General features: G+C 60.5%; 4 non-coding genes and 3 pseudogenes across 4 annotated transcripts; all 7 read left to right on the forward strand.

Moving 5' to 3' along the window:
* Nucleotides 1–7,252: 7,252 nt before the first annotated feature.
* On the forward strand, nucleotides 7,253–7,371 carry LOC125982875 (5S ribosomal RNA). Its single transcript, XR_007486529.1, has one exon. It is a non-coding gene; the product is annotated as a 5S ribosomal RNA (ribosomal RNA).
* An 871-nt stretch (nucleotides 7,372–8,242) lies between these two features.
* LOC125982812 (5S ribosomal RNA) lies at nucleotides 8,243–8,361 on the forward strand (annotated as a pseudogene).
* A 5,057-nt stretch (nucleotides 8,362–13,418) lies between these two features.
* Nucleotides 13,419–13,537, forward strand: LOC125982877 (5S ribosomal RNA). The gene has a single exon (XR_007486531.1). It is a non-coding gene; the product is annotated as a 5S ribosomal RNA (ribosomal RNA).
* An 871-nt stretch (nucleotides 13,538–14,408) lies between these two features.
* LOC125982814 (5S ribosomal RNA) lies at nucleotides 14,409–14,527 on the forward strand (annotated as a pseudogene).
* A 5,057-nt stretch (nucleotides 14,528–19,584) lies between these two features.
* LOC125982878 (5S ribosomal RNA) lies at nucleotides 19,585–19,703 on the forward strand. Its single transcript, XR_007486532.1, has one exon. It is a non-coding gene; the product is annotated as a 5S ribosomal RNA (ribosomal RNA).
* Nucleotides 19,704–20,574: 871 nt separating this feature from the next.
* On the forward strand, nucleotides 20,575–20,693 carry LOC125982816 (5S ribosomal RNA; annotated as a pseudogene).
* Nucleotides 20,694–25,751: 5,058 nt separating this feature from the next.
* Nucleotides 25,752–25,870, forward strand: LOC125982879 (5S ribosomal RNA). The gene has a single exon (XR_007486533.1). It is a non-coding gene; the product is annotated as a 5S ribosomal RNA (ribosomal RNA).
* The last annotated feature ends 600 nt before the right edge of the window (nucleotides 25,871–26,470 follow it).

Raw genomic sequence — 26,470 nt, forward strand, 5'->3', positions numbered from 1 at the left:
ATGTACAGTGAATAAAGAGCATGGCTCCCTGTGAACTCAAAGCAGCAGTCTTTACTTGTAAAAGAACCCAGCACAACACATTGCGCTTCCATGTAGTGTTTTTACCTTTTTCATGACATTTATTTTGATACAGCCAAATGCAGGTTTTGTGCACTTCACTTTTCCGTTGGGCATTCGCGTAGAACCCTATTCCAGTTACGGCCAGATTCTTTTAGACTAGTGGTCCCCAACCTTTCTTGCGCCACGGACCGGCTACGCGTCAGAAATATTTTTGCGGACCTGCCTTTATATATATAAATAAACAATAAATCAATATAAATAAATACTACATTTATAATAAGTATATATACCGTTTTTGCCGGTGTATTGGTCGACCTTTTTCGATCCAAAATCGACCGAAAAAAATCGACCTCGACTTATACACCGAGTCATAAAATTTAACTTCGTATTCATCGCTTCAAATGTGATGGTAACCAAGGCCGTTTCTCATGCATCTCATTGTGCGTTGCACTTAGAAAATTTGAACCGGGCGGCGTGCGCGAGTGCGCGGCCCGCTGGAAGTCGAATGAGGCGCCGCGACCACCTCCGCGGTGCTTATAAACAGCCGATCCGCTCGGCGGGGGCTATTTTCGGCCACTTGGCTCGTGCGCACGGCCTCCCGGATGTGCCGGGCGGGTGCGCGAGCTCGCCGGCCGCTGGAAGTCGAATGAGGCGCCGCGACCACCTCCGCGGTGCTTATAAACAGCCGATCCGCTCGGCGGGGGCTATTTTCGGCCACTTGGCTCGTGCGCACGGCCTCCCGGATGTGCCGGGCGGGTGCGCGAGCTCGCCGGCCGCTGGAAGTCGAATGAGGCGCCGCGACCACCTCCGCGGTGCTTATAAACAGCCGATCCGCTCGGCGGGGGCTATTTTCGGCCACTTGGCTCGTGCGCACGGCCTCCCGGATGTGCCGGGCGGGTGCGCGAGCTCGCCGGCCGCTGGAAGTCGAATGAGGCGCCGCGACCACCTCCGCGGTGCTTATAAACAGCCGATCCGCTCGGCGGGGGCTATTTTCGGCCACTTGGCTCGTGCGCACGGCCTCCCGGATGTGCCGGGCGGGTGCGCGAGCTCGCCGGCCGCTGGAAGTCGAATGAGGCGCCGCGACCACCTCCGCGGTGCTTATAAACAGCCGATCCGCTCGGCGGGGGCTATTTTCGGCCACTTGGCTCGTGCGCACGGCCTCCCGGATGTGCCGGGCGGGTGCGCGAGCTCGCCGGCCGCTGGAAGTCGAATGAGGCGCCGCGACCACCTCCGCGGTGCTTATAAACAGCCGATCCGCTCGGCGGGGGCTATTTTCGGCCACTTGGCTCGTGCGCACGGCCTCCCGGATGTGCCGGGCGGGTGCGCGAGCTCGCTGGCCGCTGGAAGTCGAATGAGGCGCCGCGACCACCTCCGCGGTGCTTATAAACAGCCGATCCGCTCGGCGGGGGCTATTTTCGGCCACTTGGCTCGTGCGCACGGCCTCCCGGATGTGCCGGGCGGGTGCGCGGGCTCGCCGGCCGCTGGAAGTCGAATGAGGCGCCGCGACCACCTCCGCGGTGCTTATAAACAGCCGATCCGCTCGGCGGGGGCTATTTTCGGCCACTTGGCTCGTGCGCACGGCCTCCCGGATGTGCCGGGCGGGTGCGCGAGCTCGCCGGCCGCTGGAAGTCGAATGAGGCGCCGCGACCACCTCCGCGGTGCTTATAAACAGCCGATCCGCTCGGCGGGGGCTATTTTCGGCCACTTGGCTCGTGCGCACGGCCTCCCGGATGTGCCGGGCGGGTGCGCGAGCTCGCCGGCCGCTGGAAGTCGAATGAGGCGCCGCGACCACCTCCGCGGTGCTTATAAACAGCCGATCCGCTCGGCGGGGGCTATTTTCGGCCACTTGGCTCGTGCGCACGGCCTCCCGGATGTGCCGGGCGGGTGCGCGAGCTCGCCGGCCGCTGGAAGTCGAATGAGGCGCCGCGACCACCTCCGCGGTGCTTATAAACAGCCGATCCGCTCGGCGGGGGCTATTTTCGGCCACTTGGCTCGTGCGCACGGCCTCCCGGATGTGCCGGGCGGGTGCGCGAGCTCGCCGGCCGCTGGAAGTCGAATGAGGCGCCGCGACCACCTCCGCGGTGCTTATAAACAGCCGATCCGCTCGGCGGGGGCTATTTTCGGCCACTTGGCTCGTGCGCACGGCCTCCCGGATGTGCCGGGCGGGTGCGCGAGCTCGCCGGCCGCTGGAAGTCGAATGAGGCGCCGCGACCACCTCCGCGGTGCTTATAAACAGCCGATCCGCTCGGCGGGGGCTATTTTCGGCCACTTGGCTCGTGCGCACGGCCTCCCGGATGTGCCGGGCGGGTGCGCGAGCTCGCCGGCCGCTAGAAGTCGAATGAGGCGCCGCGACCACCTCCGCGGTGCTTATAAACAGCCGATCCGCTCGGCGGGGGCTATTTTCGGCCACTTGGCTCGTGCGCACGGCCTCCCGGATGTGCCGGGCGGGTGCGCGAGCTCGCCGGCCGCTGGAAGTCGAATGAGGCGCCGCGACCACCTCCGCGGTGCTTATAAACAGCCGATCCGCTCGGCGGGGGCTATTTTCGGCCACTTGGCTCGTGCGCACAGCCTCCCGGATGTGCCGGGCGGGTGCGCGAGCTCGCCGGCCGCTGGAAGTCGAATGAGGCGCCGCGACCACCTCCGCGGTGCTTATAAACAGCCGATCCGCTCGGCGGGGGCTATTTTCGGCCACTTGGCTCGTGCGCACGGCCTCCCGGATGTGCCGGGCGGGTGCGCGAGCTCGCCGGCCGCTGGAAGTCGAATGAGGCGCCGCGGCCACCTCCGCGGTGCTTATAAACAGCCGATCCGCTCGGCGGGGGCTATTTTCGGCCACTTGGCTCGTGCGCACGGCCTCCCGGATGTGCCGGGCGGGTGCGCGAGCTCGCTGGCCGCTGGAAGTCGAATGAGGCGCCGCGACCACCTCCGCGGTGCTTATAAACAGCCGATCCGCTCGGCATGGACTATTTTCGGCCACTTGGCTCGTGCACACGGCCTCCCGGATGTGCCGGGCGGGTGCGCGAGCTCGCCGGCCGCTTGAAGTCGAATGAGGCGCCGCGACCACCTCCGCGGTGCTTATAAACAGCCGATCCGCTCGGCGGGGGCTATTTTCGGCCACTTGGCTCGTGCGCACGGCCTCCCGGATGTGCCGGGCGGGTGCGCGAGCTCGCCGGCCGCTGGAAGTCGAATGAGGCGCCGCGACCACCTCCGCGGTGCTTTTAAACAGCCGATCCGCTCGGCGGGGGCTATTTTCGGCCACTTGGCTCGTGCGCACGGCCTCCCGGATGTGCCGGGCGGGTGCGCGAGCTCGCCGGCCGCTGGAAGTCGAATGAGGCGCCGCGACCACCTCCGCGGTGCTTATAAACAGCCGATCCGCTCGGCGGGGGCTATTTTCGGCCACTTGGCTCGTGCGCACGGCCTCCCGGATGTGCCGGGCGGGTGCGCGAGCTCGCCGGCCGCTGGAAGTCGAATGAGGCGCCGCGACCACCTCCGCGGTGCTTATAAACAGCCGATCCGCTCGGCGGGGGCTATTTTCGGCCACTTGGCTCGTGCGCACGGCCTCCCGGATGTGCCGGGCGGGTGCGCGAGCTCGCCGGCCGCTGGAAGTCGAATGAGGCGCCGCGACCACCTCCGCGGTGCTTATAAACAGCCGATCCGCTCGGCGGGGGCTATTTTCGGCCACTTGGCTCGTGCGCACGGCCTCCCGGATGTGCCGGGCGGGTGCGCGAGCTCGCCGGCCGCTGGAAGTCGAATGAGGCGCCGCGACCACCTCCGCGGTGCTTATAAACAGCCGATCCGCTCGGCGGGGGCTATTTTCGGCCACTTGGCTCGTGCGCACGGCCTCCCGGATGTGCCGGGCGGGTGCGCGAGCTCGCCGGCCGCTGGAAGTCGAATGAGGCGCCGCGACCACCTCCGCGGTGCTTATAAACAGCCGATCCGCTCGGCGGGGGCTATTTTCGGCCACTTGGCTCGTGCGCACGGCCTCCCGGATGTGCCGGGCGGGTGCGCGAGCTCGCCGGCCGCTGGAAGTCGAATGAGGCGCCGCGACCACCTCCGCGGTGCTTATAAACAGCCGATCCGCTCGGCGGGGGCTATTTTCGGCCACTTGGCTCGTGCGCACGGCCTCCCGGATGTGCCGGGCGGGTGCGCGAGCTCGCTGGCCGCTGGAAGTCGAATGAGGCGCCGCGACCACCTCCGCGGTGCTTATAAACAGCCGATCCGCTCGGCGGGGGCTATTTTCGGCCACTTGGCTCGTGCGCACGGCCTCCCGGATGTGCCGGGCGGGTGCGCGGGCTCGCCGGCCGCTGGAAGTCGAATGAGGCGCCGCGACCACCTCCGCGGTGCTTATAAACAGCCGATCCGCTCGGCGGGGGCTATTTTCGGCCACTTGGCTCGTGCGCACGGCCTCCCGGATGTGCCGGGCGGGTGCGCGAGCTCGCCGGGCGCTGGAAGTCGAATGAGGCGCCGCGACCACCTCCGCGGTGCTTATAAACAGCCGATCCGCTCGGCGGGGGCTATTTTCGGCCACTTGGCTCGTGCGCACGGCCTCCCGGATGTGCCGGGCGGGTGCGCGAGCTCGCCGGCCGCTGGAAGTCGAATGAGGCGCCGCGACCACCTCCGCGGTGCTTATAAACAGCCGATCCGCTCGGCGGGGGCTATTTTCGGCCACTTGGCTCGTGCGCACGGCCTCCCGGATGTGCCGGGCGGGTGCGCGAGCTCGCCGGCCGCTGGAAGTCGAATGAGGCGCCGCGACCACCTCCGCGGTGCTTATAAACAGCCGATCCGCTCGGCGGGGGCTATTTTCGGCCACTTGGCTCGTGCGCACGGCCTCCCGGATGTGCCGGGCGGGTGCGCGAGCTCGCCGGCCGCTGGAAGTCGAATGAGGCGCCGCGACCACCTCCGCGGTGCTTATAAACAGCCGATCCGCTCGGCGGGGGCTATTTTCGGCCACTTGGCTCGTGCGCACGGCCTCCCGGATGTGCCGGGCGGGTGCGCGAGCTCGCCGGCCGCTGGAAGTCGAATGAGGCGCCGCGACCACCTCCGCGGTGCTTATAAACAGCCGATCCGCTCGGCGGGGGCTATTTTCGGCCACTTGGCTCGTGCGCACGGCCTCCCGGATGTGCCGGGCGGGTGCGCGAGCTCGCCGGCCGCTAGAAGTCGAATGAGGCGCCGCGACCACCTCCGCGGTGCTTATAAACAGCCGATCCGCTCGGCGGGGGCTATTTTCGGCCACTTGGCTCGTGCGCACGGCCTCCCGGATGTGCCGGGCGGGTGCGCGAGCTCGCCGGCCGCTGGAAGTCGAATGAGGCGCCGCGACCACCTCCGCGGTGCTTATAAACAGCCGATCCGCTCGGCGGGGGCTATTTTCGGCCACTTGGCTCGTGCGCACAGCCTCCCGGATGTGCCGGGCGGGTGCGCGAGCTCGCCGGCCGCTGGAAGTCGAATGAGGCGCCGCGACCACCTCCGCGGTGCTTATAAACAGCCGATCCGCTCGGCGGGGGCTATTTTCGGCCACTTGGCTCGTGCGCACGGCCTCCCGGATGTGCCGGGCGGGTGCGCGAGCTCGCCGGCCGCTGGAAGTCGAATGAGGCGCCGCGGCCACCTCCGCGGTGCTTATAAACAGCCGATCCGCTCGGCGGGGGCTATTTTCGGCCACTTGGCTCGTGCGCACGGCCTCCCGGATGTGCCGGGCGGGTGCGCGAGCTCGCTGGCCGCTGGAAGTCGAATGAGGCGCCGCGACCACCTCCGCGGTGCTTATAAACAGCCGATCCGCTCGGCATGGACTATTTTCGGCCACTTGGCTCGTGCACACGGCCTCCCGGATGTGCCGGGCGGGTGCGCGAGCTCGCCGGCCGCTTGAAGTCGAATGAGGCGCCGCGACCACCTCCGCGGTGCTTATAAACAGCCGATCCGCTCGGCGGGGGCTATTTTCGGCCACTTGGCTCGTGCGCACGGCCTCCCGGATGTGCCGGGCGGGTGCGCGAGCTCGCCGGCCGCTGGAAGTCGAATGAGGCGCCGCGACCACCTCCGCGGTGCTTTTAAACAGCCGATCCGCTCGGCGGGGGCTATTTTCGGCCACTTGGCTCGTGCGCACGGCCTCCCGGATGTGCCGGGCGGGTGCGCGAGCTCGCCGGCCGCTGGAAGTCGAATGAGGCGCCGCGACCACCTCCGCGGTGCTTATAAACAGCCGATCCGCTCGGCGGGGGCTATTTTCGGCCACTTGGCTCGTGCGCACGGCCTCCCGGATGTGCCGGGCGGGTGCGCGGGCTCGCCGGCCGCTGGAAGTCGAATGAGGCGCCGCGACCACCTCCGCGGTGCTTATAAACAGCCGATCCGCTCGGCGGGGCTATTTTCGGCCACTTGGCTCGTGCGCACGGCCTCCCGGATGTGCCGGGCGGGTGCGCGAGCTCGCCGGCCGCTGGAAGTCGAATGAGGCGCCGCGACCACCTCCGCGGTGCTTATAAACAGCCGATCCGCTCGGCGGGGGCTATTTTCGGCCACTTGGCTTGTGCGCACGGCCTCCCGGATGTGCCGGGCGGGTGCGCGAGCTCGCCGGCGGCTGGAAGTCCAATGAGGCGCCGCGATCTCCTCCGCGGTGCTTATAAAGTGCCGATCCGCTCGGCTTGGAGCTATTTCCGGCCTCCCGTTGGTGCCGGGCGGCGTGCGCGAGCTCGCCGGCCGCGATCTCCTCCGCGGTGCTTATAAACAGCAGCATGCGCACGGCCTCCCAGAATTTGAACACATTTCGTCAATAAATTTCGCATATTGAATTTTGAAGTTTAATATAATGCAACAATTGAGCTCGACTTATACAAAGGATATATCATAAAATCGTAAATTTCCGTCGAATTTTAGGGGGTCGACTTATACACCGAGTCGACCTGTACACCGGCAAATACGGTAAATACGATTAAATAAAATGATACGACTGGCATAAAAACAAATATAAACCACATAAAAATAAAAGTCACCATTACGTTGAATTATTGGGAGCACCGAGCTTGTTTCTCAGAAACGAGCCGGTCCCATCCAGGCGTAATCGGAGACAATGAAACCCGAAGTGGTTAAGGTTTGTCTTTTAATGCAGGATGCTTGGTCTCCATGTGCCGAAGCAGTTTTGAAGGCTTCATTGGCTCGCTCGCTAGTTTCAGGGGCGATTGTGTCTATAAATTGCAAAATGTTGGGTCACCTCACGGCTTACGGCCATACTACCCTGAGAACGCCCGATCTCCTCCGATCTCGGAAGCTAAGCAGGGTCGGGCCTGGTTAGTACTTGGATGGGAGACCGCCTGGGAATACCAGGTGCTGTAAGCTTTTTCTTTTTCTTATGTGCACTTCAATCGTTTAAGAAGCTATTTTTTACAACACCCATCACGAATGGCATCCGGAAACAGCAAGCCTAATTTAAACTCCGACATTGAAACTATAACACGAGTTTGAAAGCTATATTATGTGGTGACATCCACAGCATTGTAGTTAAATTTTTTACCGCTAGAGAGCAGACTATGTACAGTGAGCATGGCTCCCTGTGAACTCAAAGCAGCAGGCTTGACTTGTAAAAGAACCCAACACAACACTTCCATGAAGTAATTGTACTAAGTTCATTTTGTTTTTCCTTATTTAATCACTTCACTGGTTTCTTTTATATCAAACAAATTGTTTTAGGTTATTCACCTGACATGTTGATCCATCAGCTGATAAAGACGCGTCACCATCACATCTGTGACACTCTGATGAAGGCGGAAGAAACCGCCGAAACATGTCAGGTGAATAACCTAAAACAATTTGTTTGATATAAAAGAAACCAGTGAAGTGACTTCCATGAAGTGTTTTTAAACTTTTCAAGGCATTTATTTTGATTCAGCAAAATGCAGGTCGCAACGGCAAATTCGTGCTACCGCATAAAAAGCTGTCAATAACTTTTCATGATAGCCATGTTTCCAGAAAACACCAAAAGCCTTGGAAGAAAGCCTGTTTCGGCCCTGGTTGTAAAAAAAACAAAAAAAAAACAAAAGGGAAGGGTGACCGTCCGGGAATACCAGGTGCTGAAAGCCTTTTTTTTTTTTTTTTTCCCACGTCAATTGTGAAAGGAAACTTTTACCACAGCCATCAAGTCCCGCCGCTGCTTGGCATGGTTTCAGGGGCGATTGTGTCTATAAAATGAAAAATTCTGAGCGGTTTCACGGCTTACGGCAATACTACCCTGAGAGCGCCCGCTCTCGTCCGATCTCGGAGGCTAAGCAGGGTCGGGCCTGGTTAGTACTTGGATGGGAGACCGCCTGGGAATACCAGTTACCGTAAGCTTTTTTTTTTTTTTTTTTTTTCTTATGTGCACTTCAATCGTTTAAGCCAAGAACTTTTTACAGCACCCATCACGAATGGCATTCGGAAACTGCAAGCCTAGTTTGAACTCCGACACTGAAACTACAACACGAGTTTAAAACCTACATTGTGTGGCGACAGCCATAGCATTGCAGTTCACGTTTTTACCGCTAGAGGACAGACTATGTACAGTGAATAAAGAGCATGGCTCCCTGTGAACTCAAAGCAGCAGTCTTTACTTGTAAAAGAACCCAGCACAACACATTGCGCTTCCATGTAGTGTTTTTACCTTTTTCATGACATTTATTTTGATACAGCCAAATGCAGGTTTTGTGCACTTCACTTTTCCGTTGGGCATTCGCGTAGAACCCTATTCCAGTTACGGCCAGATTCTTTTAGACTAGTGGTCCCCAACCTTTCTTGCGCCACGGACCGGCTACGCGTCAGAAATATTTTTGCGGACCTGCCTTTATATATATAAATAAACAATAAATCAATATAAATAAATACTACATTTATAATAAGTATATATACCGTTTTTGCCGGTGTATTGGTCGACCTTTTTCGATCCAAAATCGACCGAAAAAAATCGACCTCGACTTATACACCGAGTCATAAAATTTAACTTCGTATTCATCGCTTCAAATGTGATGGTAACCAAGGCCGTTTCTCATGCATCTCATTGTGCGTTGCACTTAGAAAATTTGAACCAGGCGGCGTGCGCGAGTGCGCGGCCCGCTGGAAGTCGAATGAGGCGCCGCGACCACCTCCGCGGTGCTTATAAACAGCCGATCCGCTCGGCGGGGGCTATTTTCGGCCACTTGGCTCGTGCGCACGGCCTCCCGGATGTGCCGGGCGGGTGCGCGAGCTCGCCGGCCGCTGGAAGTCGAATGAGGCGCCGCGACCACCTCCGCGGTGCTTATAAACAGCCGATCCGCTCGGCGGGGGCTATTTTCGGCCACTTGGCTCGTGCGCACGGCCTCCCGGATGTGCCGGGCGGGTGCGCGAGCTCGCCGGCCGCTGGAAGTCGAATGAGGCGCCGCGACCACCTCCGCGGTGCTTACAAACAGCCGATCCGCTCGGCGGGGGCTATTTTCGTCCACTTGGCTCGTGCGCACGGCCTCCCGGATGTGCCGGGCGGGTGCGCGAGCTCGCCGGCCGCTGGAAGTCGAATGAGGCGCCGCGACCACCTCCGCGGTGCTTATAAACAGCCGATCCGCTCGGCGGGGGCTATTTTCGGCCACTTGGCTCGTGCGCACGGCCTCCCGGATGTGCCGGGCGGGTGCGCGAGCTCGCCGGCCGCTGGAAGTCGAATGAGGCGCCGCGGCCACCTCCGCGGTGCTTATAAACAGCCGATCCGCTCGGCGGGGGCTATTTTCGGCCACTTGGCTCGTGCGCACGGCCTCCCGGATGTGCCGGGCGGGTGCGCGGGCTCGCCGGCCGCTGGAAGTCGAATGAGGCGCCGCGACCACCTCCGCGGTGCTTATAAACAGCCGATCCGCTCGGCGGGGGCTATTTTCGGCCACTTGGCTCGTGCGCACGGCCTCCCGGATGTGCCGGGCGGGTGCGCGAGCTCGCCGGCCGCTGGAAGTCGAATGAGGCGCCGCGACCACCTCCGCGGTGCTTATAAACAGCCGATCCGCTCGGCGGGGGCTATTTTCGGCCACTTGGCTCGTGCGCACGGCCTCCCGGATGTGCCGGGCGGGTGCGCGATCTCGCCGGCCGCTGGAAGTCGAATGAGGCGCCGCGACCACCTCCGCGGTGCTTATAAACAGCCGATCCGCTCGGCGGGGGCTATTTTCGGCCACTTGGCTCGTGCGCACGGCCTCCCGGATGTGCCGGGCGGGTGCGCGAGCTCGCCGGCCGCTGGAAGTCGAATGAGGCGCCGCGACCACCTCCGCGGTGCTTATAAACAGCCGATCCGCTCGGCGGGGGCTATTTTCGGCCACTTGGCTCGTGCGCACGGCCTCCCGGATGTGCCGGGCGGGTGCGCGAGCTCGCCGGCCGCTGGAAGTCGAATGAGGCGCCGCGACCACCTCCGCGGTGCTTATAAACAGCCGATCCGCTCGGCGGGGGCTATTTTCGGCCACTTGGCTCGTGCGCACGGCCTCCCGGATGTGCCGGGCGGGTGCGCGAGCTCGCCGGCCGCTGGAAGTCGAATGAGGCGCCGCGACCACCTCCGCGGTGCTTATAAACAGCCGATCCGCTCGGCGGGGGCTATTTTCGGCCACTTGGCTCGTGCGCACGGCCTCCCGGATGTGCCGGGCGGGTGCGCGAGCTCGCCGGCCGCTGGAAGTCGAATGAGGCGCCGCGACCACCTCCGCGGTGCTTATAAACAGCCGATCCGCTCGGCGGGGGCTATTTTCGGCCACTTGGCTCGTGCGCACGGCCTCCCGGATGTGCCGGGCGGGTGCGCGAGCTCGCCGGCCGCTAGAAGTCGAATGAGGCGCCGCGACCACCTCCGCGGTGCTTATAAACAGCCGATCCGCTCGGCGTTGGCTATTTTCGGCCACTTGGCTCGTGCGCACGGCCTCCCGGATGTGCCGGGCGGGTGCGCGAGCTCGCCGGCCGCTGGAAGTCGAATGAGGCGCCGCGACCACCTCCGCGGTGCTTATAAACAGCCGATCCGCTCGGCGGGGGCTATTTTCGGCCACTTGGCTCGTGCGCACAGCCTCCCGGATGTGCCGGGCGGGTGCGCGAGCTCGCCGGCCGCTGGAAGTCGAATGAGGCGCCGCGACCACCTCCGCGGTGCTTATAAACAGCCGATCCGCTCGGCGGGGGCTATTTTCGGCCACTTGGCTCGTGCGCACGGCCTCCCGGATGTGCCGGGCGGGTGCGCGAGCTCGCCGGCCGCTGGAAGTCGAATGAGGCGCCGCGGCCACCTCCGCGGTGCTTATAAACAGCCGATCCGCTCGGCGGGGGCTATTTTCGGCCACTTGGCTCGTGCGCACGGCCTCCCGGATGTGCCGGGCGGGTGCGCAGGCTCGCCGGCCGCTGGAAGTCGAATGAGGCGCCGCGACCACCTCCGCGGTGCTTATAAACAGCCGATCCGCTCGGCGGGGGCTATTTTCGGCCACTTGGCTCGTGCGCACGGCCTCCCGGATGTGCCGGGCGGGTGCGCGAGCTCGCCGGCCGCTGGAAGTCGAATGAGGCGCCGCGACCACCCCCGCGGTGCTTATAAACAGCCGATCCGCTCGGCGGGGGCTATTTTCGGCCACTTGGCTCGTGCGCACGGCCTCCCGGATGTGCCAGGCGGGTGCGCGGGCTCGCCGGCCGCTGGAAGTCGAATGAGGCGCCGCGACCACCTCCGCGGTGCTTATAAACAGCCGATCCGCTCGGCGGGGGCTATTTTCGGCCACTTGGCTCGTGCGCACGGCCTCCCGGATGTGCCGGGCGGGTGCGCGAGCTCGCCGGCCGCTTGAAGTCGAATGAGGCGCCGCGACCACCTCCGCGGTGCTTATAAACAGCCGATCCGCTCGGCGGGGGCTATTTTCGGCCACTTGGCTCGTGCGCACGGCCTCCCGGATGTGCCGGGCGGGTGCGCGAGCTCGCTGGCCGCTGGAAGTCGAATGAGGCGCCGCGACCACCTCCGCGGTGCTTATAAACAGCCGATCCGCTCGGCATGGACTATTTTCGGCCACTTGGCTCGTGCACACGGCCTCCCGGATGTGCCGGGCGGGTGCGCGAGCTCGCCGGCCGCTTGAAGTCGAATGAGGCGCCGCGACCACCTCCGCGGTGCTTATAAACAGCCGATCCGCTCGGCGGGGGCTATTTTCGGCCACTTGGCTCGTGCGCACGGCCTCCCGGATGTGCCGGGCGGGTGCGCGAGCTCGCCGGCCGCTGGAAGTCGAATGAGGCGCCGCGACCACCTCCGCGGTGCTTTTAAACAGCCGATCCGCTCGGCGGGGGCTATTTTCGGCCACTTGGCTCGTGCGCACGGCCTCCCGGATGTGCCGGGCGGGTGCGCGAGCTCGCCGGCCGCTGGAAGTCGAATGAGGCGCCGCGACCACCTCCGCGGTGCTTATAAACAGCCGATCCGCTCGGCGGGGGCTATTTTCGGCCACTTGGCTCGTGCGCACGGCCTCCCGGATGTGCCGGGCGGGTGCGCGGGCTCGCCGGCCGCTGGAAGTCGAATGAGGCGCCGCGACCACCTCCGCGGTGCTTATAAACAGCCGATCCGCTCGGCGGGGCTATTTTCGGCCACTTGGCTCGTGCGCACGGCCTCCCGGATGTGCCGGGCGGGTGCGCGAGCTCGCCGGCCGCTGGAAGTCGAATGAGGCGCCGCGACCACCTCCGCGGTGCTTATAAACAGCCGATCCGCTCGGCGGGGGCTATTTTCGGCCACTTGGCTTGTGCGCACGGCCTCCCGGATGTGCCGGGCGGGTGCGCGAGCTCGCCGGCGGCTGGAAGTCCAATGAGGCGCCGCGATCTCCTCCGCGGTGCTTATAAAGTGCCGATCCGCTCGGCTTGGAGCTATTTCCGGCCTCCCGTTGGTGCCGGGCGGCGTGCGCGAGCTCGCCGGCCGCGATCTCCTCCGCGGTGCTTATAAACAGCAGCATGCGCACGGCCTCCCAGAATTTGAACACATTTCGTCAATAAATTTCGCATATTGAATTTTGAAGTTTAATATAATGCAACAATTGAGCTCGACTTATACAAAGGATATATCATAAAATCGTAAATTTCCGTCGAATTTTAGGGGGTCGACTTATACACCGAGTCGACCTGTACACCGGCAAATACGGTAAATACGATTAAATAAAATGATACGACTGGCATAAAAACAAATATAAACCACATAAAAATAAAAGTCACCATTACGTTGAATTATTGGGAGCACCGAGCTTGTTTCTCAGAAACGAGCCGGTCCCATCCAGGCGTAATCGGAGACAATGAAACCCGAAGTGGTTAAGGTTTGTCTTTTAATGCAGGATGCTTGGTCTCCATGTGCCGAAGCAGTTTTGAAGGCTTCATTGGCTCGCTCGCTAGTTTCAGGGGCGATTGTGTCTATAAATTGCAAAATGTTGGGTCACCTCACGGCTTACGGCCATACTACCCTGAGAACGCCCGATCTCCTCCGATCTCGGAAGCTAAGCAGGGTCGGGCCTGGTTAGTACTTGGATGGGAGACCGCCTGGGAATACCAGGTGCTGTAAGCTTTTTCTTTTTCTTATGTGCACTTCAATCGTTTAAGAAGCTATTTTTTACAACACCCATCACGAATGGCATCCGGAAACAGCAAGCCTAATTTAAACTCCGACATTGAAACTATAACACGAGTTTGAAAGCTATATTATGTGGTGACATCCACAGCATTGTAGTTAAATTTTTTACCGCTAGAGAGCAGACTATGTACAGTGAGCATGGCTCCCTGTGAACTCAAAGCAGCAGGCTTGACTTGTAAAAGAACCCAACACAACACTTCCATGAAGTAATTGTACTAAGTTCATTTTGTTTTTCCTTATTTAATCACTTCACTGGTTTCTTTTATATCAAACAAATTGTTTTAGGTTATTCACCTGACATGTTGATCCATCAGCTGATAAAGACGCGTCACCATCACATCTGTGACACTCTGATGAAGGCGGAAGAAACCGCCGAAACATGTCAGGTGAATAACCTAAAACAATTTGTTTGATATAAAAGAAACCAGTGAAGTGACTTCCATGAAGTGTTTTTAAACTTTTCAAGGCATTTATTTTGATTCAGCAAAATGCAGGTCGCAACGGCAAATTCGTGCTACCGCATAAAAAGCTGTCAATAACTTTTCATGATAGCCATGTTTCCAGAAAACACCAAAAGCCTTGGAAGAAAGCCTGTTTCGGCCCTGGTTGTAAAAAAAACAAAAAAAAAACAAAAGGGAAGGGTGACCGTCCGGGAATACCAGGTGCTGAAAGCCTTTTTTTTTTTTTTTTTCCCACGTCAATTGTGAAAGGAAACTTTTACCACAGCCATCAAGTCCCGCCGCTGCTTGGCATGGTTTCAGGGGCGATTGTGTCTATAAAATGAAAAATTCTGAGCGGTTTCACGGCTTACGGCAATACTACCCTGAGAGCGCCCGCTCTCGTCCGATCTCGGAGGCTAAGCAGGGTCGGGCCTGGTTAGTACTTGGATGGGAGACCGCCTGGGAATACCAGTTACCGTAAGCTTTTTTTTTTTTTTTTTTTTTCTTATGTGCACTTCAATCGTTTAAGCCAAGAACTTTTTACAGCACCCATCACGAATGGCATTCGGAAACTGCAAGCCTAGTTTGAACTCCGACACTGAAACTACAACACGAGTTTAAAACCTACATTGTGTGGCGACAGCCATAGCATTGCAGTTCACGTTTTTACCGCTAGAGGACAGACTATGTACAGTGAATAAAGAGCATGGCTCCCTGTGAACTCAAAGCAGCAGTCTTTACTTGTAAAAGAACCCAGCACAACACATTGCGCTTCCATGTAGTGTTTTTACCTTTTTCATGACATTTATTTTGATACAGCCAAATGCAGGTTTTGTGCACTTCACTTTTCCGTTGGGCATTCGCGTAGAACCCTATTCCAGTTACGGCCAGATTCTTTTAGACTAGTGGTCCCCAACCTTTCTTGCGCCACGGACCGGCTACGCGTCAGAAATATTTTTGCGGACCTGCCTTTATATATATAAATAAACAATAAATCAATATAAATAAATACTACATTTATAATAAGTATATATACCGTTTTTGCCGGTGTATTGGTCGACCTTTTTCGATCCAAAATCGACCGAAAAAAATCGACCTCGACTTATACACCGAGTCATAAAATTTAACTTCGTATTCATCGCTTCAAATGTGATGGTAACCAAGGCCGTTTCTCATGCATCTCATTGTGCGTTGCACTTAGAAAATTTGAACCAGGCGGCGTGCGCGAGTGCGCGGCCCGCTGGAAGTCGAATGAGGCGCCGCGACCACCTCCGCGGTGCTTATAAACAGCCGATCCGCTCGGCGGGGGCTATTTTCGGCCACTTGGCTCGTGCGCACGGCCTCCCGGATGTGCCGGGCGGGTGCGCGAGCTCGCCGGCCGCTGGAAGTCGAATGAGGCGCCGCGACCACCTCCGCGGTGCTTATAAACAGCCGATCCGCTCGGCGGGGGCTATTTTCGGCCACTTGGCTCGTGCGCACGGCCTCCCGGATGTGCCGGGCGGGTGCGCGAGCTCGCCGGCCGCTGGAAGTCGAATGAGGCGCCGCGACCACCTCCGCGGTGCTTACAAACAGCCGATCCGCTCGGCGGGGGCTATTTTCGTCCACTTGGCTCGTGCGCACGGCCTCCCGGATGTGCCGGGCGGGTGCGCGAGCTCGCCGGCCGCTGGAAGTCGAATGAGGCGCCGCGACCACCTCCGCGGTGCTTATAAACAGCCGATCCGCTCGGCGGGGGCTATTTTCGGCCACTTGGCTCGTGCGCACGGCCTCCCGGATGTGCCGGGCGGGTGCGCGAGCTCGCCGGCCGCTGGAAGTCGAATGAGGCGCCGCGGCCACCTCCGCGGTGCTTATAAACAGCCGATCCGCTCGGCGGGGGCTATTTTCGGCCACTTGGCTCGTGCGCACGGCCTCCCGGATGTGCCGGGCGGGTGCGCGGGCTCGCCGGCCGCTGGAAGTCGAATGAGGCGCCGCGACCACCTCCGCGGTGCTTATAAACAGCCGATCCGCTCGGCGGGGGCTATTTTCGGCCACTTGGCTCGTGCGCACGGCCTCCCGGATGTGCCGGGCGGGTGCGCGAGCTCGCCGGCCGCTGGAAGTCGAATGAGGCGCCGCGACCACCTCCGCGGTGCTTATAAACAGCCGATCCGCTCGGCGGGGGCTATTTTCGGCCACTTGGCTCGTGCGCACGGCCTCCCGGATGTGCCGGGCGGGTGCGCGATCTCGCCGGCCGCTGGAAGTCGAATGAGGCGCCGCGACCACCTCCGCGGTGCTTATAAACAGCCGATCCGCTCGGCGGGGGCTATTTTCGGCCACTTGGCTCGTGCGCACGGCCTCCCGGATGTGCCGGGCGGGTGCGCGAGCTCGCCGGCCGCTGGAAGTCGAATGAGGCGCCGCGACCACCTCCGCGGTGCTTATAAACAGCCGATCCGCTCGGCGGGGGCTATTTTCGGCCACTTGGCTCGTGCGCACGGCCTCCCGGATGTGCCGGGCGGGTGCGCGAGCTCGCCGGCCGCTGGAAGTCGAATGAGGCGCCGCGACCACCTCCGCGGTGCTTATAAACAGCCGATCCGCTCGGCGGGGGCTATTTTCGGCCACTTGGCTCGTGCGCACGGCCTCCCGGATGTGCCGGGCGGGTGCGCGAGCTCGCCGGCCGCTGGAAGTCGAATGAGGCGCCGCGACCACCTCCGCGGTGCTTATAAACAGCCGATCCGCTCGGCGGGGGCTATTTTCGGCCACTTGGCTCGTGCGCACGGCCTCCCGGATGTGCCGGGCGGGTGCGCGAGCTCGCCGGCCGCTGGAAGTCGAATGAGGCGCCGCGACCACCTCCGCGGTGCTTATAAACAGCCGATCCGCTCGGCGGGGGCTATTTTCGGCCACTTGGCTCGTGCGCACGGCCTCCCGGATGTGCCGGGCGGGTGCGCGAGCTCGCCGGCCGCTAGAAGTCGAATGAGGCGCCGCGACCACCTCCGCGGTGCTTATAAACAGCCGATCCGCTCGGCGGGGGCTATTTTCGGCCACTTGGCTCGTGCGCACGGCCTCCCGGATGTGCCGGGCGGGTGCGCGAGCTCGCCGGCCGCTGGAAGTCGAATGAGGCGCCGCGACCACCTCCGCGGTGCTTATAAACAGCCGATCCGCTCGGCGGGGGCTATTTTCGGCCACTTGGCTCGTGCGCACAGCCTCCCGGATGTGCCGGGCGGGTGCGCGAGCTCGCCGGCCGCTGGAAGTCGAATGAGGCGCCGCGACCACCTCCGCGGTGCTTATAAACAGCCGATCCGCTCGGCGGGGGCTATTTTCGGCCACTTGGCTCGTGCGCACGGCCTCCCGGATGTGCCGGGCGGGTGCGCGAGCTCGCCGGCCGCTGGAAGTCGAATGAGGCGCCGCGGCCACCTCCGCGGTGCTTATAAACAGCCGATCCGCTCGGCGGGGGCTATTTTCGGCCACTTGGCTCGTGCGCACGGCCTCCCGGATGTGCCGGGCGGGTGCGCAGGCTCGCCGGCCGCTGGAAGTCGAATGAGGCGCCGCGACCACCTCCGCGGTGCTTATAAACAGCCGATCCGCTCGGCGGGGGCTATTTTCGGCCACTTGGCTCGTGCGCACGGCCTCCCGGATGTGCCGGGCGGGTGCGCGAGCTCGCCGGCCGCTGGAAGTCGAATGAGGCGCCGCGACCACCCCCGCGGTGCTTATAAACAGCCGATCCGCTCGGCGGGGGCTATTTTCGGCCACTTGGCTCGTGCGCACGGCCTCCCGGATGTGCCAGGCGGGTGCGCGGGCTCGCCGGCCGCTGGAAGTCGAATGAGGCGCCGCGACCACCTCCGCGGTGCTTATAAACAGCCGATCCGCTCGGCGGGGGCTATTTTCGGCCACTTGGCTCGTGCGCACGGCCTCCCGGATGTGCCGGGCGGGTGCGCGAGCTCGCCGGCCGCTTGAAGTCGAATGAGGCGCCGCGACCACCTCCGCGGTGCTTATAAACAGCCGATCCGCTCGGCGGGGGCTATTTTCGGCCACTTGGCTCGTGCGCACGGCCTCCCGGATGTGCCGGGCGGGTGCGCGAGCTCGCTGGCCGCTGGAAGTCGAATGAGGCGCCGCGACCACCTCCGCGGTGCTTATAAACAGCCGATCCGCTCGGCATGGACTATTTTCGGCCACTTGGCTCGTGCACACGGCCTCCCGGATGTGCCGGGCGGGTGCGCGAGCTCGCCGGCCGCTTGAAGTCGAATGAGGCGCCGCGACCACCTCCGCGGTGCTTATAAACAGCCGATCCGCTCGGCGGGGGCTATTTTCGGCCACTTGGCTCGTGCGCACGGCCTCCCGGATGTGCCGGGCGGGTGCGCGAGCTCGCCGGCCGCTGGAAGTCGAATGAGGCGCCGCGACCACCTCCGCGGTGCTTTTAAACAGCCGATCCGCTCGGCGGGGGCTATTTTCGGCCACTTGGCTCGTGCGCACGGCCTCCCGGATGTGCCGGGCGGGTGCGCGAGCTCGCCGGCCGCTGGAAGTCGAATGAGGCGCCGCGACCACCTCCGCGGTGCTTATAAACAGCCGATCCGCTCGGCGGGGGCTATTTTCGGCCACTTGGCTCGTGCGCACGGCCTCCCGGATGTGCCGGGCGGGTGCGCGGGCTCGCCGGCCGCTGGAAGTCGAATGAGGCGCCGCGACCACCTCCGCGGTGCTTATAAACAGCCGATCCGCTCGGCGGGGCTATTTTCGGCCACTTGGCTCGTGCGCACGGCCTCCCGGATGTGCCGGGCGGGTGCGCGAGCTCGCCGGCCGCTGGAAGTCGAATGAGGCGCCGCGACCACCTCCGCGGTGCTTATAAACAGCCGATCCGCTCGGCGGGGGCTATTTTCGGCCACTTGGCTTGTGCGCACGGCCTCCCGGATGTGCCGGGCGGGTGCGCGAGCTCGCCGGCGGCTGGAAGTCCAATGAGGCGCCGCGATCTCCTCCGCGGTGCTTATAAAGTGCCGATCCGCTCGGCTTGGAGCTATTTCCGGCCTCCCGTTGGTGCCGGGCGGCGTGCGCGAGCTCGCCGGCCGCGATCTCCTCCGCGGTGCTTATAAACAGCAGCATGCGCACGGCCTCCCAGAATTTGAACACATTTCGTCAATAAATTTCGCATATTGAATTTTGAAGTTTAATATAATGCAACAATTGAGCTCGACTTATACAAAGGATATATCATAAAATCGTAAATTTCCGTCGAATTTTAGGGGGTCGACTTATACACCGAGTCGACCTGTACACCGGCAAATACGGTAAATACGATTAAATAAAATGATACGACTGGCATAAAAACAAATATAAACCACATAAAAATAAAAGTCACCATTACGTTGAATTATTGGGAGCACCGAGCTTGTTTCTCAGAAACGAGCCGGTCCCATCCAGGCGTAATCGGAGACAATGAAACCCGAAGTGGTTAAGGTTTGTCTTTTAATGCAGGATGCTTGGTCTCCATGTGCCGAAGCAGTTTTGAAGGCTTCATTGGCTCGCTCGCTAGTTTCAGGGGCGATTGTGTCTATAAATTGCAAAATGTTGGGTCACCTCACGGCTTACGGCCATACTACCCTGAGAACGCCCGATCTCCTCCGATCTCGGAAGCTAAGCAGGGTCGGGCCTGGTTAGTACTTGGATGGGAGACCGCCTGGGAATACCAGGTGCTGTAAGCTTTTTCTTTTTCTTATGTGCACTTCAATCGTTTAAGAAGCTATTTTTTACAACACCCATCACGAATGGCATCCGGAAACAGCAAGCCTAATTTAAACTCCGACATTGAAACTATAACACGAGTTTGAAAGCTATATTATGTGGTGACATCCACAGCATTGTAGTTAAATTTTTTACCGCTAGAGAGCAGACTATGTACAGTGAGCATGGCTCCCTGTGAACTCAAAGCAGCAGGCTTGACTTGTAAAAGAACCCAACACAACACTTCCATGAAGTAATTGTACTAAGTTCATTTTGTTTTTCCTTATTTAATCACTTCACTGGTTTCTTTTATATCAAACAAATTGTTTTAGGTTATTCACCTGACATGTTGATCCATCAGCTGATAAAGACGCGTCACCATCACATCTGTGACACTCTGATGAAGGCGGAAGAAACCGCCGAAACATGTCAGGTGAATAACCTAAAACAATTTGTTTGATATAAAAGAAACCAGTGAAGTGACTTCCATGAAGTGTTTTTAAACTTTTCAAGGCATTTATTTTGATTCAGCAAAATGCAGGTCGCAACGGCAAATTCGTGCTACCGCATAAAAAGCTGTCAATAACTTTTCATGATAGCCATGTTTCCAGAAAACACCAAAAGCCTTGGAAGAAAGCCTGTTTCGGCCCTGGTTGTAAAAAAAACAAAAAAAAAACAAAAGGGAAGGGTGACCGTCCGGGAATACCAGGTGCTGAAAGCCTTTTTTTTTTTTTTTTTCCCACGTCAATTGTGAAAGGAAACTTTTACCACAGCCATCAAGTCCCGCCGCTGCTTGGCATGGTTTCAGGGGCGATTGTGTCTATAAAATGAAAAATTCTGAGCGGTTTCACGGCTTACGGCAATACTACCCTGAGAGCGCCCGCTCTCGTCCGATCTCGGAGGCTAAGCAGGGTCGGGCCTGGTTAGTACTTGGATGGGAGACCGCCTGGGAATACCAGTTACCGTAAGCTTTTTTTTTTTTTTTTTTTTTTCTTATGTGCACTTCAATCGTTTAAGCCAAGAACTTTTTACAGCACCCATCACGAATGGCATTCGGAAACTGCAAGCCTAGTTTGAACTCCGACACTGAAACTACAACACGAGTTTAAAACCTACATTGTGTGGCGACAGCCATAGCATTGCAGTTCACGTTTTTACCGCTAGAGGACAGACTATGTACAGTGAATAAAGAGCATGGCTCCCTGTGAACTCAAAGCAGCAGTCTTTACTTGTAAAAGAACCCAGCACAACACATTGCGCTTCCATGTAGTGTTTTTACCTTTTTCATGACATTTATTTTGATACAGCCAAATGCAGGTTTTGTGCACTTCACTTTTCCGTTGGGCATTCGCGTAGAACCCTATTCCAGTTACGGCCAGATTCTTTTAGACTAGTGGTCCCCAACCTTTCTTGCGCCACGGACCGGCTACGCGTCAGAAATATTTTTGCGGACCTGCCTTTATATATATAAATAAACAATAAATCAATATAAATAAATACTACATTTATAATAAGTATATATACCGTTTTTGCCGGTGTATTGGTCGACCTTTTTCGATCCAAAATCGACCGAAAAAAATCGACCTCGACTTATACACCGAGTCATAAAATTTAACTTCGTATTCATCGCTTCAAATGTGATGGTAACCAAGGCCGTTTCTCATGCATCTCATTGTGCGTTGCACTTAGAAAATTTGAACCGGGCGGCGTGCGCGAGTGCGCGGCCCGCTGGAAGTCGAATGAGGCGCCGCGACCACCTCCGCGGTGCTTATAAACAGCCGATCCGCTCGGCGGGGGCTATTTTCGGCCACTTGGCTCGTGCGCACGGCCTCCCGGATGTGCCGGGCGGGTGCGCGAGCTCGCCGGCCGCTGGAAGTCGAATGAGGCGCCGCGACCACCTCCGCGGTGCTTATAAACAGCCGATCCGCTCGGCGGGGGCTATTTTCGGCCACTTGGCTCGTGCGCACGGCCTCCCGGATGTGCCGGGCGGGTGCGCGAGCTCGCCGGCCGCTGGAAGTCGAATGAGGCGCCGCGACCACCTCCGCGGTGCTTACAAACAGCCGATCCGCTCGGCGGGGGCTATTTTCGTCCACTTGGCTCGTGCGCACGGCCTCCCGGATGTGCCGGGCGGGTGCGCGAGCTCGCCGGCCGCTGGAAGTCGAATGAGGCGCCGCGACCACCTCCGCGGTGCTTATAAACAGCCGATCCGCTCGGCGGGGGCTATTTTCGGCCACTTGGCTCGTGCGCACGGCCTCCCGGATGTGCCGGGCGGGTGCGCGAGCTCGCCGGCCGCTGGAAGTCGAATGAGGCGCCGCGGCCACCTCCGCGGTGCTTATAAACAGCCGATCCGCTCGGCGGGGGCTATTTTCGGCCACTTGGCTCGTGCGCACGGCCTCCCGGATGTGCCGGGCGGGTGCGCGGGCTCGCCGGCCGCTGGAAGTCGAATGAGGCGCCGCGACCACCTCCGCGGTGCTTATAAACAGCCGATCCGCTCGGCGGGGGCTATTTTCGGCCACTTGGCTCGTGCGCACGGCCTCCCGGATGTGCCGGGCGGGTGCGCGAGCTCGCCGGCCGCTGGAAGTCGAATGAGGCGCCGCGACCACCTCCGCGGTGCTTATAAACAGCCGATCCGCTCGGCGGGGGCTATTTTCGGCCACTTGGCTCGTGCGCACGGCCTCCCGGATGTGCCGGGCGGGTGCGCGATCTCGCCGGCCGCTGGAAGTCGAATGAGGCGCCGCGACCACCTCCGCGGTGCTTATAAACAGCCGATCCGCTCGGCGGGGGCTATTTTCGGCCACTTGGCTCGTGCGCACGGCCTCCCGGATGTGCCGGGCGGGTGCGCGAGCTCGCCGGCCGCTGGAAGTCGAATGAGGCGCCGCGACCACCTCCGCGGTGCTTATAAACAGCCGATCCGCTCGGCGGGGGCTATTTTCGGCCACTTGGCTCGTGCGCACGGCCTCCCGGATGTGCCGGGCGGGTGCGCGAGCTCGCCGGCCGCTGGAAGTCGAATGAGGCGCCGCGACCACCTCCGCGGTGCTTATAAACAGCCGATCCGCTCGGCGGGGGCTATTTTCGGCCACTTGGCTCGTGCGCACGGCCTCCCGGATGTGCCGGGCGGGTGCGCGAGCTCGCCGGCCGCTGGAAGTCGAATGAGGCGCCGCGACCACCTCCGCGGTGCTTATAAACAGCCGATCCGCTCGGCGGGGGCTATTTTCGGCCACTTGGCTCGTGCGCACGGCCTCCCGGATGTGCCGGGCGGGTGCGCGAGCTCGCCGGCCGCTGGAAGTCGAATGAGGCGCCGCGACCACCTCCGCGGTGCTTATAAACAGCCGATCCGCTCGGCGGGGGCTATTTTCGGCCACTTGGCTCGTGCGCACGGCCTCCCGGATGTGCCGGGCGGGTGCGCGAGCTCGCCGGCCGCTAGAAGTCGAATGAGGCGCCGCGACCACCTCCGCGGTGCTTATAAACAGCCGATCCGCTCGGCGGGGGCTATTTTCGGCCACTTGGCTCGTGCGCACGGCCTCCCGGATGTGCCGGGCGGGTGCGCGAGCTCGCCGGCCGCTGGAAGTCGAATGAGGCGCCGCGACCACCTCCGCGGTGCTTATAAACAGCCGATCCGCTCGGCGGGGGCTATTTTCGGCCACTTGGCTCGTGCGCACAGCCTCCCGGATGTGCCGGGCGGGTGCGCGAGCTCGCCGGCCGCTGGAAGTCGAATGAGGCGCCGCGACCACCTCCGCGGTGCTTATAAACAGCCGATCCGCTCGGCGGGGGCTATTTTCGGCCACTTGGCTCGTGCGCACGGCCTCCCGGATGTGCCGGGCGGGTGCGCGAGCTCGCCGGCCGCTGGAAGTCGAATGAGGCGCCGCGGCCACCTCCGCGGTGCTTATAAACAGCCGATCCGCTCGGCGGGGGCTATTTTCGGCCACTTGGCTCGTGCGCACGGCCTCCCGGATGTGCCGGGCGGGTGCGCAGGCTCGCCGGCCGCTGGAAGTCGAATGAGGCGCCGCGACCACCTCCGCGGTGCTTATAAACAGCCGATCCGCTCGGCGGGGGCTATTTTCGGCCACTTGGCTCGTGCGCACGGCCTCCCGGATGTGCCGGGCGGGTGCGCGAGCTCGCCGGCCGCTGGAAGTCGAATGAGGCGCCGCGACCACCCCCGCGGTGCTTATAAACAGCCGATCCGCTCGGCGGGGGCTATTTTCGGCCACTTGGCTCGTGTGCACGGCCTCCCGGATGTGCCAGGCGGGTGCGCGGGCTCGCCGGCCGCTGGAAGTCGAATGAGGCGCCGCGACCACCTCCGCGGTGCTTATAAACAGCCGATCCGCTCGGCGGGGGCTATTTTCGGCCACTTGGCTCGTGCGCACGGCCTCCCGGATGTGCCGGGCGGGTGCGCGAGCTCGCCGGCCGCTTGAAGTCGAATGAGGCGCCGCGACCACCTCCGCGGTGCTTATAAACAGCCGATCCGCTCGGCGGGGGCTATTTTCGGCCACTTGGCTCGTGCGCACGGCCTCCCGGATGTGCCGGGCGGGTGCGCGAGCTCGCTGGCCGCTGGAAGTCGAATGAGGCGCCGCGACCACCTCCGCGGTGCTTATAAACAGCCGATCCGCTCGGCATGGACTATTTTCGGCCACTTGGCTCGTGCACACGGCCTCCCGGATGTGCCGGGCGGGTGCGCGAGCTCGCCGGCCGCTTGAAGTCGAATGAGGCGCCGCGACCACCTCCGCGGTGCTTATAAACAGCCGATCCGCTCGGCGGGGGCTATTTTCGGCCACTTGGCTCGTGCGCACGGCCTCCCGGATGTGCCGGGCGGGTGCGCGAGCTCGCCGGCCGCTGGAAGTCGAATGAGGCGCCGCGACCACCTCCGCGGTGCTTTTAAACAGCCGATCCGCTCGGCGGGGGCTATTTTCGGCCACTTGGCTCGTGCGCACGGCCTCCCGGATGTGCCGGGCGGGTGCGCGAGCTCGCCGGCCGCTGGAAGTCGAATGAGGCGCCGCGACCACCTCCGCGGTGCTTATAAACAGCCGATCCGCTCGGCGGGGGCTATTTTCGGCCACTTGGCTCGTGCGCACGGCCTCCCGGATGTGCCGGGCGGGTGCGCGGGCTCGCCGGCCGCTGGAAGTCGAATGAGGCGCCGCGACCACCTCCGCGGTGCTTATAAACAGCCGATCCGCTCGGCGGGGCTATTTTCGGCCACTTGGCTCGTGCGCACGGCCTCCCGGATGTGCCGGGCGGGTGCGCGAGCTCGCCGGCCGCTGGAAGTCGAATGAGGCGCCGCGACCACCTCCGCGGTGCTTATAAACAGCCGATCCGCTCGGCGGGGGCTATTTTCGGCCACTTGGCTTGTGCGCACGGCCTCCCGGATGTGCCGGGCGGGTGCGCGAGCTCGCCGGCGGCTGGAAGTCCAATGAGGCGCCGCGATCTCCTCCGCGGTGCTTATAAAGTGCCGTTCCGCTCGGCTTGGAGCTATTTCCGGCCTCCCGTTGGTGCCGGGCGGCGTGCGCGAGCTCGCCGGCCGCGATCTCCTCCGCGGTGCTTATAAACAGCAGCATGCGCACGGCCTCCCAGAATTTGAACACATTTCGTCAATAAATTTCGCATATTGAATTTTGAAGTTTAATATAATGCAACAATTGAGCTCGACTTATACAAAGGATATATCATAAAATCGTAAATTTCCGTCGAATTTTAGGGGGTCGACTTATACACCGAGTCGACCTGTACACCGGCAAATACGGTAAATACGATTAAATAAAATGATACGACTGGCATAAAAACAAATATAAACCACATAAAAATAAAAGTCACCATTACGTTGAATTATTGGGAGCACCGAGCTTGTTTCTCAGAAACGAGCCGGTCCCATCCAGGCGTAATCGGAGACAATGAAACCCGAAGTGGTTAAGGTTTGTCTTTTAATGCAGGATGCTTGGTCTCCATGTGCCGAAGCAGTTTTGAAGGCTTCATTGGCTCGCTCGCTAGTTTCAGGGGCGATTGTGTCTATAAATTGCAAAATGTTGGGTCACCTCACGGCTTACGGCCATACTACCCTGAGAACGCCCGATCTCGTCCGATCTCGGAAGCTAAGCAGGGTCGGGCCTGGTTAGTACTTGGATGGGAGACTGCCTGGGAATACCAGGTGCTGTAAGCTTTTTCTTTTTCTTATGTGCACTTCAATCGTTTAAGAAGCTATTTTTTACAACACCCATCACGAATGGCATCCGGAAACAGCAAGCCTAATTTAAACTCCGACATTGAAACTATAACACGAGTTTGAAAGCTATATTATGTGGTGACATCCACAGCATTGTAGTTAAATTTTTTACCGCTAGAGAGCAGACTATGTACAGTGAGCATGGCTCCCTGTGAACTCAAAGCAGCAGGCTTGACTTGTAAAAGAACCCAACACAACACTTCCATGAAGTAATTGTACTAAGTTCATTTTGTTTTTCCTTATTTAATCACTTCACTGGTTTCTTTTATATCAAACAAATTGTTTTAGGTTATTCACCTGACATGTTGATCCATCAGCTGATAAAGACGCGTCACCATCACATCTGTGACACTCTGATGAAGGCGGAAGAAACCGCCGAAACATGTCAGGTGAATAACCTAAAACAATTTGTTTGATATAAAAGAAACCAGTGAAGTGACTTCCATGAAGTGTTTTTAAACTTTTCAAGGCATTTATTTTGATTCAGCAAAATGCAGGTCGCAACGGCAAATTCGTGCTACCGCATAAAAAGCTGTC

This window comes from Syngnathus scovelli, chromosome 15, assembly GCF_024217435.2.
Source record: "Syngnathus scovelli strain Florida chromosome 15, RoL_Ssco_1.2, whole genome shotgun sequence".
In the NCBI taxonomy this organism is placed as follows: Eukaryota; Metazoa; Chordata; class Actinopteri; order Syngnathiformes; family Syngnathidae; genus Syngnathus; species Syngnathus scovelli.